Consider the following 14,559-nt stretch of genomic DNA (forward strand, 5'->3'; position numbering starts at 1 on the left):
ATACCTTTTTTATGAGAGGTATACCTTTTAACATACATAAAAATTTAGCTTGCAAACTCTTCAGTATTTGCTTACATCATTAATTTTTTTAATTTAAAGAAAAACCCTCCAGTTATTGGAGGGTTCTTCTTTATCAACAGATATCTAACTCACCATGCCAATATCATTACATTGTATGAATATGCAATATTTTGTTGAAAAAAATCCCTTGCCACTGACTATTCCTGCTGTTTTGATATTACAAATAATACTCCATGTGGTGCATGTACTTTGTAGTGTATAGCAGTATATCTGTAGGAAATTATTGGGTTGAAAGATATGTACACTTTCAGTCTTGATAGTTATTATCAAGTGGTTAATGAAAGAAAAGTGCCAATTTACATTCCATTAGCAGTAAGGGTGTATCTGTTAAACAAAACAATTTTTTCCACCACAATAGAGCAAAAATGAAATGCTTTCGTAATGTTAACTGGCATGCTTTTGATTCTACCTGCAGTTGGGCATAGTTTAAAATTTTATAAGGCATTTGCATTTCTTCTATACACTGTGCATAACCTTTGCTGGTTTTATGTATATTTGTATACAGGGAAACATATTTATATAAAATCTATCTTATTAATGAAATTTACATCTTTTGTATTTCATAATTTTTGTTCCCTTGATCTTTCTTGGTATAAGAAAGGTAGGCAGATCAAAGTAACAGGATAGAGAAATCAGGAATAAAAGCAAATGCATTTGGGGATTTAGCAAAGAGCAAATGTGGCATTTCACTTCAATAAAGAAAAGATGGATTTTTTTTCTTAAAGTGTTTAGAATGACTGTTAGCCACTTGGAAAAAATAAAGCTTATCCCAACATCATTCTTCTATGAAAATATTTTTTGGAGAGATCAAAGTAGAAAATGTAAAAATTAATCTCACGGGACATAGAAAAAATGAGTATATTTATTCATTTTCTTAGAGTAGGAAATGATACTTTTCATGAAACAGGCATCCAAGAATGCATAGAGAACAAATATTGTTAGTGTTGCATATACCAAAATTACTCAGTGTCAGTACAGGAAAAATGGCAAATAATAAACTAATAATAGAACTTTGTTTCTTAAAGATATACAGCATTTCTATGAATTAAAAGAATAACTCAACAAGTCATTAGAAAATAAGTAGATTACATAAAGTGTTACTTTATAAACTCTCTCATAATCAACAAAATGCAATTGAAAAAATATTTTATACTGTCTTTACCTTCTAGGTCAATGAAAGTGAAAGTAGTAATATCAATACAACATTCTCATACAGTAGGGAAAGGAACCAATTGCCTTAACCTCTTTGGGAAAACAATTTGGCAATAATGAAATGTAAGAAGTGCTTTTTGTTTTGTTTAGAAATTTTACTTTTTGGAGTTACTATTATACGTCCTATATGCAAAAATATAGCACTGACATTGTTTCACAGTGTTGTATTCCATCAGCATGTTGTTAGGTGAGGGACACAAAGCGCTGAGCAATACGTAGGGAATGCTCCTATTCGTGTCGATATTCGGAACCTGGGCCTACACTGGAATGGAAACTTCTTATGGCACATGTGTTCAAATGTTACCATTTGCATTTAATTTAATTAATAGTAATGCAAGGAAGTATAAGACTTTTACTACCTATTATCTTGACATTTAATATTACGGCAGGGTTTCACTATCTCAGAAGGACTGGTTAGCCGAGAGTACTGAAATTTTAACCTAAATTACATCAGCCTCCCCTAAGATTTATACACAGTAAAGAAGACAAATGGGGGAAAGTACTTTAGTCAGAAGCTATATTTGATCCTGAACTTCAAATTTTGTAACACTTTTAAGTTATAAACTTTGAAAATTGACCAGTCACTTTCTCTATTTTACTCAAACTTTCCTCTCACACACACCTTCTCAATCTAAAACAAGTTGGTTTTTAAGTATTATTACATTCTAATTTCATGGCAGGAAGAGCAAGGTATGCAAAAAAAAAAAAAGGAAAAGGAGGCTCTTGGGTTGTTTAGATGGCCACACGACTGAACTGTACGAGTCGAGGAAGCGTGAGAGAGCAATTTAATGGGGGCTAGCCGTTTAACCCACAGATTCACTTCACTTACTGCTTGTTACAGCTTCTTTGGTCTCTGACATCGATACACAGGTTTCTCCTCTAGGGGAAAGGAGGAGGAGAAGGTGAGGGAAAAATCTTGAAATCCTCTTTTCCCCTAGAAACTACAAAATGACAGTTTAAGTCTATACTGCAAACTCAATCGTATATTCAGGGGCTGAGATTATATTTCTAACTCAACTAAATCTATGACTTTGAATATACCACCACCATCTCAAAGTAACTTGTTCTAAACTGAACCTATGATGTTCTCCTCAATCTATTCCTCTTACTATGATAATCCCTGCACTGGTTAACAGCAACATGGACACATAAGGTAAAAATACAACAATGAGTGTTCCTCCAAGCATTACTGACTGAGTCAAGAGGAACCCTGTGCTAAACCATACAATTTAGACAACCCTGAATATTGCACACACACACACACACACACACACGAGAACAAAAGTGCACACGCTCTTAAGAAAGGCACAGGTATCTCTGTCAGTCTGATCTGGCACTCAGACTGGCACAAGACGAACTGTGTGTTTCTCATATCCCTTGTCTTATATTTTGGGAACAAAAGGAACTACATTTGAATGATGGGAAGATGTGGAGACTGTGTCACTACTGACTTCAAGGAGGCACCTTGCTGTGGAGGATGATGAAGATTTACACTGTGGACACACTTAGGGAAATAAAAAAAATTAATGAACTTGTCAAGTTAAATGTCCTTTCACATAGCATGCATACTTGAAATAATGAAACAGCATTTCTCATTAGTGCCAAGCGTCCATTTTCTTGTTCCCTCCGTGTTCCAATTTGCAGTTCCAGAGGTACTCAAGAATTAATGTCATATTACCGACTTCTCAAAGGAGACTGTAGAACATTTAGCAATATTAAAAATTCATATTTGTTGTAAATTTTATGTATAAAGGTCCAAAGGAAATATGCATGAAATATGGTAAAAATTCTTTACATTGGCAACCAATGTTAAATCCTGGAATTGTATTTTAAACTATGATACTAATTATAGTTTGCATTTTACATCTTAATTTTAATAGATAGCTCACATTGCTTGAAGGAACATCTTTCCAAAAAATAGAATAGTAACTTCTCAAGTTTAATTAAATTTACCATTTTATTGAAAATGTATTAAATTATATAACTTCAACTACAATTACATTTTAGTTCTTAAGCTCTTGATTTCATAAAAATTGCTAACCAAGACACTAGAAATTATAATAATTAAATTTACCTATCTTTCATACTTGCCAACACTATTATATAAAAATCACAGTTTAATTCTATAGTTAATCTATCAGCATGGATATGTAAGTGCCACAAAAAACTATAATCCCTTTTTCACCAACATCTATATTAGTCCCTTGGAAAGTTCTGTAGTTGTTACTGTTCCTAAAAGTGAGGACTATTCTTCCAGGTCAGGCTAGATTGTGTTCCTTCTCATGGAGCCAGAAATTTTACATAGAGTGGAGAGGAATTTGCCCAAAGGTAAGAATGCACACAAGATACAAATATCATAGGTACTGTCCTCGTAGCTTAATAAGTTCTCAAAAAAAGCTCATATAATAAATTTTGACAATTAAAATTATCCTTTACCTCATTATTTTTGTCATATTTATTTTTGCACATACAGTTCAAATTTACTGAAAGTTTACTAACTCTCAGACCTAGTTTGAGCTATCCACAAGCCTTCAACAAACAGATATCCATTCACAGTTAAGAAAATGCAATGTAAGCCCTGGCTGGCGCTCAGTGGATTGAGCGTGGGCTGCGAACCAAAGCATCGCAGGTTCGATTCCCAGTCAGGGCACATGCCTGGATTGCAGGCCATGGCCACCAGCAACCACACATTGATGTTTCTCTCTCTCTCTCTTTCTCCCTCTCTCCTCTCTCTTCCCTCTCTAAAAATAAAGAAATAAAATCTTTTTTTTTTAAAGAAAATGCAATGTAAATGAATGGTCAGGCCTTGCAAAAACTTTGTTCCCCTTTTTTTTCAAAATTTCTTTAATATGACTCTTATAGTGATTTTATGATTTAATGTTTTTGAAAAGAATTCTTGCCAAAAAAGTAACTTTAAAACACTTTGAAGTATTTTATACCACCTTTTACTTAAAGAAGCACTAACATTTGCACTGTATCTGCCTTAAATGTGAATTCATAACCTTCACAGTGTGTGAGAACTTTGTAAGAACTGCCTGTATTTGTCTAACTCTAATCTGAAGAGTTTAGACCATTTTAACAGCATCAGTTAATAAGTACATCACCTTGAAGGAGCATTCATTGTAGATACAACTATCTTCAGTAAACAGGAAAACTAAAACAAAGGGAAATCGGTGGCATTTACTTACCAGGCGGCAGACAAGGCTGAGGGAAGGAGGAGATCCATCACCAGCTGTGTCTGCAGAGTCCCCTGGCCCATGCACTCAGGAAGGATTTATGGGGTGACAGCCTCTCACCAAGTGCCCTACTAGATACTGCACTTCTTTGCATTCTTGCAATTGTCTTCCAATGATTTCTCTCTTGTGAGAACAATGTAACTATTATGATCTTGATGTGTTTCTTTTTTTATGCTTCAATTGTGTTTATGGCTTCTTTTTAAAATTTTGCCAATGTGCATAACTATATGCAGATTATGAACAGTACCCACAGAAAATTTAAAAGCTAACTGGACATTTCAGGCAGGTGATATACAACAAAATTTACAAAAAAAACTAGTGTTGTATAGGAGTATTGCTACATGGGACAAATTCTAGTTTGATACAGAATTCTAACATGTAACCAACATACATGTTTGCAAAAATCAGCAAAAGATCCGAGAAAATAATTCATGAAAGAAACAAAAACAGCTAAATAAAATGTAAAAGCTTCAACCTAGTTTATTATTAAATAAAAATCAACTAAAACAAGGTGCAATTTTTATCTATAATATTGGCATTTAAAATTGGTACTATATTAGGTAGAGTGGTTAATGAGGAGGACCCCTTACATACTACTGATTGATATTTTTTGAAGAGAAACTTGGCACATAAATTGTGAAATTTTATATTTTGTAAGGTCTTTAAGAATGTTTACTTTTAAAACAAAATCCCAAGGAAATAATTAGGGATGAGAGTAAAGATTTATGTAAAGAATTCACATTGTAGCATTACATCTATCAGTGATGGGGAAGAATTGAAATGATGAGGGAATAGAAAATTTATTATGATATAATCATGCATAAATTGAGAATTATAATTCAATTAAGGTTTATTATAAGTAATTATGCACATGGAAAATTCTCACTATATATTGAGATCAATGTCAGATACAAAGATGGATGTGAGCTATAGACTACAGAAATAAAAGGAGACATCACTTAAAAAAACAAATAATAGGTAATGGTGTCATTGTGGATGACCACTTTCTTTTTTATACGTTTCTGAGTACTACTAGTTTTCTTCATGATTGTATATTTGTTTCAAAAATAAAATACCAATACAATTTAGGTTTAAAAGTAACTTGTAGCTCCTGGTTCAGGGACGCTAAGTACGTATTTTTTCCCCTCATCTCACGGTTCTCGTAATGGGCGCTCCGCGTAACCGTCTAGGGTGCACCAATCAACTCAAGTCGCCTAGGGTTTTCCGCCACCCACTTACAACTATGGAAACAGAAACCCTCCACCCCCGCCTTTCAGAAACCCCGAGGTGGGCGCCCGCCCCGTTTCCAGATAACATGTCTGTGTACTTTTCCACGGTCTGCCCTCCCCTCCCTTCACCCCAAGCTTCTAGGCCTGCGATCCCTCTGAGTGGTGGGGGGAAGGGGGCGCCTGCTTCCTCATGAACCTGAGTAGCTCCCCTCTGCGGAAAACAAGGGTTGTGGTATTACTTCAAAAGCAAAATTAGTCAAATTTAACAATTCAGAAAAAATCCAGTTCCCACCCTCGTCAATTATTCTAAAGTCTGCTAGCTGATAAGCTCCACTCATACACCCATCTATGAACCCTGAGAAAGAAGACACCTATTAAGGAGGGCTGCTGGTGGTTAACTGGGCTAAAATTAAACAAAAACCAAAACACAGCCTGGCAGCCATTTCTACACAGGAGTCTCTCATGCAAACTGCCCTTCAGGGAGAAGCCTGCACTGAACTGCCTGCCTGTGCTGTGTTTCTGCCATCAGAGCCAGCCCTTACAAAGGGGTTTCTGGAATCCTATTTCAATCTATAGGACTGAGGCTCTCCTCCATCCAATTGGAGTCATGCAGCTCTGACTAACCAGAAAGGCTTTATTCTGACCAATCAAGATAGTACCTTTGGACCAATCAAACTGCAAAGATTTGGAGTCCTCATTTGCATGACAGACCACTCAGGTACCAGGGGCAGGGATTTCTGTCGACATAAATCAGGACCCCCTTGGCTCTGGAAGCACATTTCCCCTTTCAACCAGACTGCAGGCTGCAGGCTGCTTTTCCCTGGTTGAACTGAAACACCAAAATGTCTTGCCAGAGCAGGCCAGGGCAGACTGGTAAGAATGGAGAACAGCACAGCTCAAAGCAGACCACTGAGCAGAGCAGGGCTATCTAGTGGGAGCGGGACCTGGCCCCAGAGTCACCGCCCCAGGGCTGCCTCAGAGCCTTACTGTATCACAGTTGATCTGTTCTGTAGCTGGGCTGCTTTTCACAGCCATTCAAAGTCACAATTGCACTGAATAAAGTTTCCTTCTTCACACCACCACAAATTAAGCCTGTTGGCATTGAACTGTTGCTGAGGCCCATCAGTAGACACAGCATTGCCAGTCACACTCAGAGAAAGATCACGATAAACAAATATGAAGAAGTTACCACAGCGTTAATTTCAATCATCAAAGAATTGAAGACAACTTAAAAAAAGAGAATTTTAACTCCATCTCACAAATGTTTGAAAAGGTTTTGCAATCCCCAAAATGAGGATAGGGTAGTACAAGAAAGGAATTGCTAAATATTCATTTATCATAAAAAGACATGCATAGATAATAACTGAATTAGATCAACCAAGAAATACCAGTCTAAATCTATGATGTATAGATACAAGAAGAAATGGAAATGGAAAAACAATTAGAAAACTGAAATGATTCTAAAGAGAGAAGGTGGTATGGGAGACTATAGTTTTTATTTCAAGCCTCTCTACACTGCTTGAGTTTTAAAAACCATGTACTTGTATTATTTTACTACATATAAAAGTAATTTCAAAAATAGCAAGAAGTGTTTCAAAATGTAATAAGGTTTCCAAACAAAAGTCAGGCTCCTAAATTTGCATTTGCTTTAAGTCTCACTCTGTAAGTAGTAAAAACTGAAATGGCAATTTATGAAATGGCAATTAATTCTGAAGTATTAATGAGAATAACTTATTTTGTTGTCATTGAAATAATGTAGTCAAATACATACTCTATGTGAATTAAATATTGAGAGGAAGCTTCAGGATTTCAGTGGTTTAGATAAGCTATGACTGTGAATGAAATTCCTCAAGCATTTTGCTAAGTATCTTTAATGCCATCGTTAAAGAAACACCAACAAAAATTAAATCCTGCTTAAAAAATATTGATGCCTTTTCATTAAACCCCCCTCCCTTTCATACCCATGGCCTGTTTCCATCGAAGCCACGTGTGTGTTTGCTCAGTTAAGACACTCGTGAGTCTCTAGTCACACACTGACGTCCCCAGCCCCAGATCAATGGTGCAATGCTCCTCAGCTCAATGCCAGGAATTTCCTGCTGAGGTCAGGTTCTTTGACAGCCAGGATTCTTCCACCAATTCAGCCTACAAAATAGCTTTGGGCAAGGGGGTCCAGCTTTGAACCGTTTAGAGCGCAAGCACTACAGCCTGCGTTTCCTGACCCAAGTTGGCACAGAGCTTGGTAAACTGAAGAGTATGAAAGGAAATCAGCTGACTATTTTGGACAAAAGGGTGAACTATATCGCAAAAACATAACTAATGCACAACTCTGTGAATGTTTCTTTGACATTGTGACCCCAAAAGACTGCACCAACAAAGAAGCTCGCTGGAAAAGGTCAAAGGAAATGATTGATAAATGATTGCATCAAAAATGAAATTTCACCTGTCAAAAAATATTCTGAACAAATCTAAAAGGCAAACAATAAAGTAAAACATTTGCAGGATATATTACTAACAGAACTGGCAGTTTGCTATATGAAAAAAGTCTTACTGTTTAAAAAGACAAGAATGTCAAAAGAAGACATGTAAGAATATATGGATGGTACATAGACACACATGCACACATTCACATAAAAGAATCTTATATTTAAAATATCTGATACCATTAATCAAGTAAATGAAAACATACAAATGAAATGGCATTTTTCATGTTTTTAATTTTGTTTCTTTAAAAAATGAGCTTACCAATGTGACTGAAGTATACTAAACACATATAATGCTAAAACTGTTTTGAGCAAATGGTGGAAGCTGGCAAAATCTTTCTAAAAAGCACTTTGATGATATATACCATTATGCCTAATAATGTCTCTCATAAAACCCTACTTAAAAGTACTAGATCCAAGTTAAAAGGGTGCAGGTCCAAGATTTGCATATAAGGCTGCTTCACACAGTATCATATTATTTCTAATAGTAACAAAGGAGGGCTTAATATATCTAACAGGAGAGACATAACTTTGACATACAATAATGTTATTTAATAATTAACTATCAGTATTAAAAGTACTCATTCACTAATAAAGTTGCAACTGAAATTTTTTATCATTCTTCCACTAATTAGTACAATGGCAGAAAAGTAAGCAGTGAAAGAGTAACGGCTTTTGAAATCAAACCAAATGGGAAAATCATAAAAATATTACATGCTTACTGAGGAAGCTTAGACAAATAATACATTTGAAGTGCATTTACAGGGATCAAAACATCACAGTACTCAAATGAAAGGCACTTCGTCATTAGTAATCACTATGATTACCAACAAAGCATACTATAAAAGAATGTACTAAATGTATTTATTTTTATTGTGGCACATTTAAAAAGCAAGCTATAAATACAAAATAGAATAGAAAATGAAATCCCATGCACACAATTCTAAATTTGAGTATTTTCCACAAACAAGCACTCTCACTTCGTTCTGTGCCCAGCGTTCACACACACACTGGACTGTCCTGAAGTGAATTCTAGACAGTATTGTATTTACAAATGTCTCGGGTGCATCTCTCCAATATGAACATTCTTTTGTTTTTAACACGGCCATACCATTACATCCAAAACAATTATCTCAACTCATCTCATGTTCAGTCAGTATTCAAATTCCCTATTGTCTTATGTTTTTAGTTTGTTTCTTTGAATCAGACTCCAAGGATGGTCCATAAGATTGACATTTTATCATTTCATTTTACACATATATACACTCCCACACACTATGTCTTTCTTTGACATTTATTTGCAGAAGAAAATGGATATTTGGTCAAAAGAGTTTCCTAGTCATTTTTTTTTTTTTTACTGTAGCCACATGGTATCCAAAATATTGCTCTGTCTCCTTATTCCTGTAAATTAGTAGATTTATATGTAATCTTTTTCTTCTTTGGCAATAGCAGTTCATCGACAGTGTGGATTCTTCCACCAGCAGACATAATGTCTGACTTTCCCTTGTTTTGATATCAGTAGTCACTAATTATTGCTTAAAGCCATTCTTGCATTGGAATGGCTGTATTTTAATTCTCATTGTTTTTACTATAAGCTAGAATAATACTAAAAAGAAACAAACTTCTCCCCATTTGTTTATCCTGTTAGAATTCATAGAGAAGCAGCATGAATGCTAGATTCTTTTTACGTATATTCTAGTATTCCAAGTACTGAAATAATTTCCTAATGTTCTCTAAAGGGAGTGGATTCCCTAAGCACTTTTTCCTAATTCTCAGAGACAGACTCGTAGTCATGCTCTATCAGATAACAAGCCCGCTGACTGCCCTTCATCGGAGGTCTGAGCAGCTCTGCGAGACTCCAACCTCCAAGATGCCGGCACCAACCATGCAATGCTGGTTCTTCAGAGGCCCAAGTACCATTCTGCTGACCCCTCTTTATGCTTCTGAGTTTCAATAACTAAAACTTTCCCCCTTTTTTTCCCTTGTCACGGTTGTCATTTCCTATTATATGCATTTGATAGGTTAGTGTCTGCTTTTTTCCATTTCTATGATTTCATTTTAAAATATGTAAATCTCAGTGCAATTTGGAACCGATCCTGTGAAGAGTGCCAGAAATGGAATCAATGTATCTGCTTTTCCTACGGTTAAATAGTCCAACATTACTTATTAAAAAGTTCAGGTTTTTCTAGATGTTTCTAGATGTTACAAATGAATTGTATAAGCAACATGACAAGCCCCTGACAAAAGCATTTCGTACGCGATAAAAGGCAGTATTTAAATCAGGAGGGAACAAACTCTTGTGGTCGGGCACTGGGGTGCTGCGGTTGTAATTCTCAAAGCGAGCAGAGGTAAGCAGAAAGGCTAACTGGCCAGCATCCTTCATTCCCCGTTCAGAGCACCAGTCTCGGGGTACTCGGTAGTGCCACCTGCAGGCGGAGACTAACAGAAGCAAGGAGGCAAACAAGTGTCACTAGAGGCCCAGAGACAAGAGTTTAGTAACTGGCTATATACAATATTTGGGCATTACAAAAGAGTGTTGCCATAAACGGCATTCTGCATATATGCTTTCACATATTTGCCAGTGCATTTTAAGGCAGATTTCCAGAAATGAGATTGCTGGGTCGAAGGGTAAGTGCAGAATATTGCCAGATTCTCCTCTAGGGAGATGTACTATTTTGCATTTCCAATAGCCATGTTTGCCAGTGTCTGTTTTCCTTCAGCCTCATCAACATACAGTCAAAGTTTGGGATATTTGCAAGTCTGATTGGCGAGAAAGAATATATCAGTTAGCTTTAATTAGCACATTTCTTTTATTATGGAAAGTTGTGAATTTTCATATATAGGAGCAATTTGCATCTCATTTTCTGTGAACTCTGATCATATCTCTTTTGTCCACTGTTCTTTATTTTTCTCCCTCAAAAGGCTTTTATATATATTAGGAATAGTAACTCTCTACACTGACCTAATTTCAAAACACTTTTTCTGATTAGTCATTTTATTTTTAACTTTACTTACTGGATTTTTGCAATGCAAAGCTATTATACTTAATATAGTTAAATTTATCAACAATTTTTCTTAATGCATATAGATTTTAACTCACAATTAGGACATTTTTTCTCATTATAAATTCCCCAGGTTTTCTTGCTTTATAATTTAATTTTTTAAATTTATAGCTCTAAACCAATTTGAATTTACCTTGAGTGTTAAAAATGGACACTTTATCTATTTTTTTCCATAGCTGCCTAGTTATCCCAACACTACTCATTAAAAGTTCACCTTTTCTCCAGTTTAGTGTCTTTATCATTTATTAAATTTCTGTAAAATAAGGTCTATCTATAAATTCCCTACTCTCTCACATTGGTTTTCCTTCCATTTGTTCACAACATCATAATGCTTTAGAAAGAGAGACTCTGGAAAATGTTTTAGCAACTTACAGTCAGTCACTGTCTCTGGAATTTTCACGTGTCCCAATTATTAACTGGTCTGCTAAATGAGTTTTATCTTAACCTGCCAAATTCCAAAGAGATATTGCTTTTAAATATTACCTTGGGGGAAGTTTAATGTTATAAATTACCTGAGGGAAGATTAAATTCTATATGACATTAAGTCTTGCTGTCCAAGAATACTGTATGTGTTTCATTTGTTCATATAGACACATATACATTGTTGGACCTAAGTTTTCATATATGTATTCTATGTATTTATTTTCCCCTTGACTCATCCCTATCATCTTTTTGAATATTGTTTGTATAATCTGATATCACCCTAAAATGATCTTATTATTTGTAGTTCCCCCATTAATTCTATCAGTTTCCCACATATTAATTCAACCACCTGCGAACAGATGTCAACTCCTGCTTTCCAATTATGCCTCTAATTGTGCTTTTCTTGATAATTTTGATAAACTAGTAACTGCAATAAAAATGTTAAATAATAAAAGAGTAAAAAAGGAATTGGAACTTAAGTGTTTTTCTATTATATGCCCCTTATACATATTAGCATTTGAATGTGTTTCCTTGAGTAAAATGTGTGTGACCAAATACAATGCACTTGAAATTGTGATAGAACTGCAAGCTTATCTCCACCTGAGGAAAGAAAAGTTTTTAAACATAGTTTTGTAACATCCCTGAGATAAACATAAGTTGTCATATGGCTCATGAATCTTCAGTTATTTCCTTCATAGTACTTTGAGAAATGTTATAATCAATGTAATTTGTATGCTTAAAATACTTTTATGAATACATATGGCTTCTTAACCCAGAAAATATGTATGTTCTTATTGTTTTCTCTATTTTTGGAAGAATTAAAATCTGAATTCATAGAAACTTGTCATAAATTCATCATTCAGCACGTGTTTCAGCCAAAAAAGTTGAAATGTTGCCTAATATTGTTTACATGGTAATATGGTGGAGTCATGCCATATATGCAGTTAACCTAATCAGGTTTAACTACATAGACTTGGAAACAGAGTGACAGAAACAGAGTGTAAACAGAGACAGGGGTGGGGAGATATTGAGACTGGATCATAGACAGAATGATAGAGACAAAAAAAGATAACAGAATGCATATAGGGAGGAACACTCCATCTACTGCTCTGCTCCGTAAGTTTATATGCTCCTCCGAGGTTTCTCACTTCCCCTTTGCTCTCACAAAAGGGCATGTCCTCACACTCTGTGGGGGTCTACTGTACAGCTGCATTTGTCATGCATATGTCTTGGTAAATGTATATTTCTGCATACGTTCCATAGATAACAGAACACTACATTAAATGAGTACTATTTTATGTGATTTAAAATAATTTTGAACATCCAATTTTTACCTTACAGATTTTAGAGCCCACTCTTACAATACAATGGAACCCCTCCACCAGCCCACTTATGTGACCCAAATTCCAAACAATTTCAAAAATGAAATCAGATTTTTTTAAGATCCGATTTTTAAACTAGGGTTAGTCTTTGTCTGTATTAGCAAAGGCAAATCACAGTGGCAGCTCTTGACATTAAAGAATGTGCATTCCTATTTAGTCTCTATCACCTAGAACAGTGCTATTCTTTAACCACTCAGTAAGGGATCAAATCCTCATCATCAAACTTCCATCACTCATTTACTCATTTTGCCTGATACAAATTTATCATTTTAATTAAACATTTAACTCCTTTAATCTGCAAGTTCTGTATATCAGGTGTTCTTTCCCGCAACTTTATGAGGAGGAAGTGGGAGAGGTGAGCCAGCTGAAAGAGGCAGAGCCAGACTGTGAATATCAATCTTTGCAAACTGAAAGTCCATACTCTTTTAGGAACTTGCTTTTACTGTAAACATCAAGGAAGAAGAGTATTTAAAGAGTGACAGAACATTGTTTTCAAAACTGTATGTCTGTAGTTGACATCACACTTACCATTTAAATGTTCTCATTTATGAAGTAGATTTAAAACTCCTGCATGTATTATCTAATAAAACATCCATATATTTTTTGTTGTTATACTTGTCAGACACCCATCAGTTATGGGTGTGTGTCTGATTGGAAAATCTTTCATTTCAAGAAAATGTGAAATGTTTCCATGGAGATCAGCTTGAGATAGCCCAGTGACGAACTTCTTAGCTATAATTTCACATTGGTTTCTATGGTTTCCAGATAGGGAAAGAAAATGAAGTTGCAGATTTTTTTGTAATGTAAAAGGTTATTGGAAAATAAGAGATACTGCTCAAATTAATGTCAATTCCCCAGGAAAGCAACTGCTGTTACTGCAAAACATGAAAAATTTCGTGATGTTGTACATCTACGCACTTTTCTATACTTGTAGCAAATGAGGAACTATCATGGTATTTCAACAATTTCCACAATTAGCAGGAACTTATCTTAGAAACAGTGAATTCATAGTTGAAATCTCTTTTTAACAAGGTTGCTAATAACTGGTGTGCAATCTCCCTGCATTTTTATATCACATCTTTAAAGATACCATACAGTGCATCTGTTAAATCAGTTAAGGACATGAGTAAAGACTCTCACAAAGTTATTCATTATAGCTAAGAATTTATCGTTTTTTTTTACAGTTCTTGTCATTGTTATGATCTAAAGGTTGTATCATGAAGCAACAACTAGTAAACACTAGACCTGATATTTAAATTAGACTAAAGTGCCTGCATGTAAATTAGACTGATCATACACACACACCCTTTGGCCCTCTTGTGCAGCCTGACTCTTACTTACAAACCCCTCCATTTGTCTGCATGCAGCCACCATTTACTCACCAACTGACCATCAACACTTGGGATAAGATCAGGGATGTCTTATCTAAGAAAGCAGGTGGAATTCTCAGTGGA

This window comes from Phyllostomus discolor, chromosome 1 (genome assembly GCF_004126475.2).
Source record: "Phyllostomus discolor isolate MPI-MPIP mPhyDis1 chromosome 1, mPhyDis1.pri.v3, whole genome shotgun sequence".
Classification (NCBI taxonomy): Eukaryota; Metazoa; Chordata; class Mammalia; order Chiroptera; family Phyllostomidae; genus Phyllostomus; species Phyllostomus discolor.